Below are 6,416 nucleotides of genomic sequence, written 5' to 3'. Positions count from 1 at the left end.
ATAAAATAAAATAAAATTACATTTTAAGTACTATTACAATTAGAAAAGAGAAATAGGAGGTAAAAAAAAAAAACAAAAACCCGGAAAGGTATTCTTAACGATGTTGTGCTGGATAAAAGATAAGCAGATAAAACAATGGGAGTAAAGGAATGTTGAAATACTATAGCCATGATTTCACGTGGGCCCCTGGCACTGCCTGGTAATTGCCCTGTCCTTCCATTGCTTGTTCATTTCCCTACTATCCAGGACATGTAGTTCCCAACTCCTTGCTCCTGAAACCTCTGAGACACATTCCACTCTCCTTGCTTCCTTTTCGCCAGGTGATGTTTCTTACTTTTTTGCGGAGAATAGTCCTCAGAATACAACCAATTCTCCTCCTATTAAAATGCGTGAATTGTCCACTTCCTGTGCACCCTTTCCGCTGTGCTGTGGATCCCAGTCCCTCTTTCCTCTGTACTCCTGACGGCATCATCATACAAACTCAATACTTACACACTCACAAACACAGAGTGGGGAAAGCCCCCATCTTCTTCCTCAGATTTTCCATCTTTCTCCCATTTTCGCCTCGTTTTGCATAGCTAAATTTTTCCAAAGAGTTGGTGGTGGTTGCTGCTTCTACATCCTAGCCTCTTGTTCCCTTCTCGGTGGGTTCTGATTGTGCTTCCATCTCCCCCGACTCCACTGGCACTGCTCCTTATCAAAATCAACATGACCTCTTCTTGCCAAATCCAGCGGTCACTGCTTCTGTCCCAATTTCTCTTCTGCAAACCCTCGGGGCTTTCGAAACGGTCAGCCACTACCTCTGTGAATTTCTCTCTCCCTGCCCATCAACTGTGACTACACTCCCTGTTCCCTTCCAAGTCTTCAAAACACCTTTCCAGGGCCCTCCTCTGTTTGTACTCTAAATGTTGCTGTGGGGCGCCTGGGTGGCGCAGTCGGTTGGGCGTCCGACTTCAGCCAGGTCACGATCTCGCGGTCCGTGAGTTCGAGCCCCGCGTCGGGCTCTGGGCTGATGGCTCAGAGCCTGGAGCCTGTTTCTGATTCTGTGTCTCCCTCTCTCTCTGCCCCTCCCCCGTTCATGCTCTGTCTCTCTCTGTCCCAAAAATAAATAAACGTTAAATGTTGCTGTGCCGTAGGGCTCTGCTCTTCCTAACATTATGGAGGTATAATTACATACCATAAAATTCATCCATTTTAAGTGTGCCATTCAACGATTTCTAGTAAATTTACAGAGTTGTGCAACCATCACCACAATCCAGTTTTAGAACATTTCTCTGGCCCCAGTAAGATCTCTCTTGCTCATTTATAGCTAATTCTGGTTCCCACACCCAGCCTAGGAGGCTACAAATCAACTTGCTCTATATATAGATTCACTTTTCCTTTTCTCTTTTGACACATTTTCTGTAGGTGATTTCATATATGCCTGTGGCTTTATATGCTGTCTCTATGTCCAGGATAACCAGATTTATGTCAACAGTCCCTTCTCTGCCAAACACAGACTCACATTTTCAATAGACATTCAACATCTCTACTTGGATTTTTACTTTTGTTTATTTACCTTTTTTTTTAATTTTAGAGCAAGAGAAAGCATGAGTGGAGGACAGGGCCAGAGGGAGAGACAGAGACAGAGACAGAGAGAGAGAGAGAGAGTGTGTGTGTGTGTTAAGCAGCCTCCATGCTCAGCACAAAGCCTCATGCAGGGCTCAATCCCACAAGCCTGGGATCATGACTTGAGCCGAAATCAAGAGTCAGACGTTCAACTGACTGAGCCACCCAGGAGCCCCCCTACTTGGATTTTTAACAGACATTTCAAACACTTCTAAGCAGGATTGTTGCTTGTTTATTCCACATGATATAGTGGCTAAGAGTGTGTCTGTAGCCAGAATCCAGGATTTGAATCTTCTTGGCTTGTCATTTATTAGTCATGTGACCTTAGGCAAGTAACTTAACCTTTCTGTGCCTTAATTTCCAACTCTATAAAATGGAGTTTGAGAATAGTACCTATCTCCTAGGACTGTTAAGAGAATTAGACAAATTTACATCCACAAAGCATTTTATTTTTAAAAAAATTTTTTTTTCAACGTTTATTTATTTTTGGGACAGAGAGAGACAGAGCATGAACGGGGGAGGGGCAGAGAGAGAGGGAGACACAGAATCAGAAACAGGCTCCAGGCTCTGAGCCATCAGCCCAGAGCCCGATGCGGGGCTCGAACTCACGGAGCGCGAGATCGTGACCGGCTGAAGTAGGACGCTTAACCGACTGCGCCACCCAGGCGCCCCCACAAAGCATTTTAAACAGGATCCTCGGTATAGTAAATCAGTGGTTCTCAAATTTTCCAACATATTAGAATCTCTGAGGACAGCTTTTAAAGTTCTGGATGCCCAGCCTACACCCCATATCAATTAAGTTAGAATTTCTGGAGGTGATACCCAGACAGGTATTTTTTTAATTCCCAAGTCATTTCCATGTGAGGCTAAGGTTGAGGACCAGGGTCTAAGAGTTAGATAAGTTTGTATTAAATAAGTGAAACTGTTTCTCTCTCAAGCTTAACTTCCTGCTCTCCCCCATGTTCATAAATCTGTATCTGACACCTTTGTTGCTTACTCACAACATCCACCCACATTTCTTTCATGCTAAAAGAATGCAAATCTTGGGGCACCTGGGTGGCTCAGTCGGTTGAGCATCCGACTTTGGTTCAGGTCATGATCTCCCGGTTTGTGAGTTCAAGCCTCACATCGGGCTGTCTGCTGTCAGTGCAGAGAGCCTGCTTCGGATCTTCTGTCCCCTCTCTCTCTGCCCATACCCAGCTTGAGTTCTCTCTCTCTCTCTCAAAAATAAATAAACATTAAGAAAGAAAGGAAGGAAGGAAAATAAAGAAAATTGAGATGGTCTTCAGCCCCGCGTAACCCAAAGCATCCTGATGTGTGACCTCAATAACAACATAACTATTCATCCAATTTCTGAAACCCAAGACCTAGGAGTGCTTCTTGATACTCCCACCCCTCACATCTCATACCCAAGGCTGGTCATCCCTTCCTTCCAAATATGTATTTTTCTATCCATCCACTTCTTTCTACCTCCCTTATGTCTGCCCTGATCCAACCCATCTGTCTCCTGGGCTAGTGTCATAGCCACCAGGCTGTTCTCTTTGCTTCCCATTTTGCTCCTCAATAATCCATTCTTGACAATCGGCCACGGTGATTTTTTTTTTTTTTTTTAAGTAGGCTTCATGCCCAGCACAAAGCCCAACACAGAGCTTGAACCTACGACCCTGACATCAAGAGTCAGACACTTAACTGACTGAGCCACTCGGGCACCCCAGCCACAGTGATTTTGAACATGTATCACTCCCTTGATCCAATTCTTCATTTGTCTTCCCATTGCACTGAGAATGAGTCCAAACTCCTCACCACAGCAAACAAGACCCTGTGTGATTTAGCACCTCCTCACCTCTCTGACTTTGTCCTCTCTGCATCTTCCCCATGTTCACTAATCTCCCACCACATTGGCCTTCCTGTCTTCCCTCTGATACAACCACCTCATTCCTGTCTCTGTCTTTACCTGCCCCTCACTTTGCCCAGTCCGCTCTGCTCCAGAGACCCTTGTAGCTCACCTTCACTTCATTCAGGTCTTACCTTAAATATCACCTCAGGGAAACCCTCCCTGGCCACTCATCTTAAGTCACCCCCGCCCACAGATGTGCTCACTGTCATGTCACCTTATTTTACTGGACTTAACAGTAATTATCACTATATGAAATCATCCTGTTCATTCCTTTATTTGCTTATCTGCCTCCCCTGCTAAAATAGAAGTTTCATTAAAGAGGGAACTCACCTGTGTTGTTCACGCCAGCATTCTAAGGACCTAGAACAGTGCCTGACACAGACAGATGACCAATAAACATTTGTTGGTTTGAATTTGTAGTGATGGGCATGTAACCAAAACAGGCCAACTAGAGTTTTCCCTGGGAGTTTCGCACTGGAGTTGGGGAAGAGTCCTTTCTTCTTGGGTGAAGCTATGAGCAGCCTTGGTTCTAGTTTCAATTGGGAGGATGTGTGGTTTGAGAAATGGAAGCCGCATGAAGAGAGGAGAAAAGAAGAATGCATTAGAGGAACCCCAGTTGCATTTTTGTTCCAAGTCCCACTGTCTTTACCCTTCCCTTTGTTCAGTTACATGAGGCAAAAAATTCTCTTCCTTGCCTGAGATGAACAAATCTGTCACCTGCCACCAAAAGAATCTTGAGTACTAAGGTGGGTTGCAGGCTTCAGAGAGGCTCCCAGTGCCCTCCCAAAGGAAGCTCCAACATCAGATGTTCAAGGGTGGAGGGAACCCCGGTCAGAAGCCAGGCACCTTGACTGAGGCCCACTCTCCCTCAGCACCAAGCCAATGAGAACCGCCCTTCACTAGCTGGAAAAGTAGCAGTGGCTCAGATCTGCCTTCAAGAACAAACTTGCCAGAAATTCCAAGGAGTGCTTAGCTAGCAGCCTCTAGTTGCACTACCTTTGGGATCCACTGTAGCATTTGAGCTGAGGCCAGATTCTTCTCAGACAGCTCCCAGGCAACAACTGAGCATAGTGGGATACTGAATTTTGGCCTAATTCAAGTTTCTTCTGTTGCACTGGAGTCCCCATGTTGCAGCCTGAGATTTTCACAGGGTTGCACCACAGTTTGAGGCTCTTTCTAGCTAATCGTCCCATCCATCGCTCCTTTTCCCAAGTATTGGACCTGAATCTGAAGCTCTCCTTGCCTACCCTTTCCCCTCTACCAGACATTATCGCCAATAAAGAGCTTGTGCTTCTAACTCTGTCTTGGCATGTGCCTCCCAGAGGGCCTAACCAACACATTAACCAAGTGCAGGGCAAGGCCAACAGCCCTCATGCTCTCTGAAGGCCAATATACAGAAGAACGCATGAGACACAGGCAGGAAGAGGAGGGGAGGCTCCTGGAGCGTTCACGCTTTATAGTTTCAGGGCAACAGTCTGCTTGCATTTGGTAGGCAGCCCAGATCCTCCACTGAAGGAAGGACAGAGAGAGAAGGTATAGACGACCAGCAACAGCAGCAGTGGTGGGAATAAAGCAGAGCTCAGCACCATCTCCCTGGGATCTTTTTCTGCTCTTCTGTTGTAGGGGCTTTGTATGGATGGCCATGAGTCAGATGTTTTTAACCGTGGGTTCCTGCCTTCTGCCTATAACAAATTCCTTTAACTGCCTCACTGACTCTCTGTTGCTGGCTATATGTGCACAGAGCTCTCAGCATTTCCTGGAAATGGAGAGAAGAATTTTCTTTTGTCACAAGAGTATGTTCTGTCTTTCGGAGACCACAGACATTCCCCTTAGGAAGCTGCCCCAGAATGCCAGAAGACTGCCAGTGTGGCCCTAACTTTTCCATGTCTAGCACCTTGTGGTCTTGCTTTCACACTGATGCCTCCTTGGCCTCAGCATCTGTCTGCTTGCTTTCAGCTTCAAGTTATTCCTAGTCCACTACCCTGTAACTTTTCTGTCCTTGCTTGATGAAATGAAAAGAGTAGGGATTTTGAAGTTCGATAGACCTACGTTCGCATTCTTACACTGGACTCTTTAGCTAGCTGCCTTTCAAGTCTGTTGCGGGGATTACATGAAATAAGATGTGCCATGTGACTAGCAGAGTTCACAGCATACAGTAGGCACTCCGTAAATGTTAATGCCCTCTCTTCCTCTCTGCCCTCTCAGGGGCCCTTCTGTTTCCAACGTCTAGTGTTCACTCTCTGACCTTGACTTTATAATTATTATTCTTTACCCTTATGTTTGAGCTCTTGCACAACTTCCCTGGCCCACCCTGTCTGCCACCCACGCCTTCAGGTAACTACACCCATAACTGGAGTTTTACAATCTCCCACCTGTCTCTCAGTCAGGAAGGCCCATATTCCTCCCCCTCCAAGATGAGGAAATTGTAGTGACGCCATCCTTAACAATGTAGTATTAATGCGATGGTGGATCCAGTGGTGTGCTGGAGCCAGTTTACACTGGCTTGTGAGAACCAACTGTTAAATTTTCAGGAATTTTGCAAGCTCGCTGCTAAACACAGCCATTACTAAAAATTAAACTACGTAAACTTAAAATCAAATAGGTTATATTAAAAGCATAATAAATACTCAAAATTCATCACTTCCAAATTATTTTACTGCATAGTATTATTATCCATTCTCTTGAGGTGATTTATACTCATGGTAAGTGTAATAAGTACGATGGAGATACTATATAATGGTATCTTTATCTCTTCCCAGTTGCACGCTCAGTGACATCATGTTGGTAGCTTGAAATCAGCTGTGGTGAGACTATTTGCACCATGGAAATTGGCAAATGCTACAAATGAGAATTTTTTTTCAGATCCAATTGTTAAACATTTGCAACACGCTAGTCAATGGATCGTTTTGTA

Source organism: Leopardus geoffroyi, chromosome C2 (assembly GCF_018350155.1).
Source record: "Leopardus geoffroyi isolate Oge1 chromosome C2, O.geoffroyi_Oge1_pat1.0, whole genome shotgun sequence".
Taxonomy (NCBI): Eukaryota; Metazoa; Chordata; class Mammalia; order Carnivora; family Felidae; genus Leopardus; species Leopardus geoffroyi.
The sequence above is the reverse complement of the archived record's forward strand: the minus strand, read 5'-3'. Positions refer to the sequence as shown.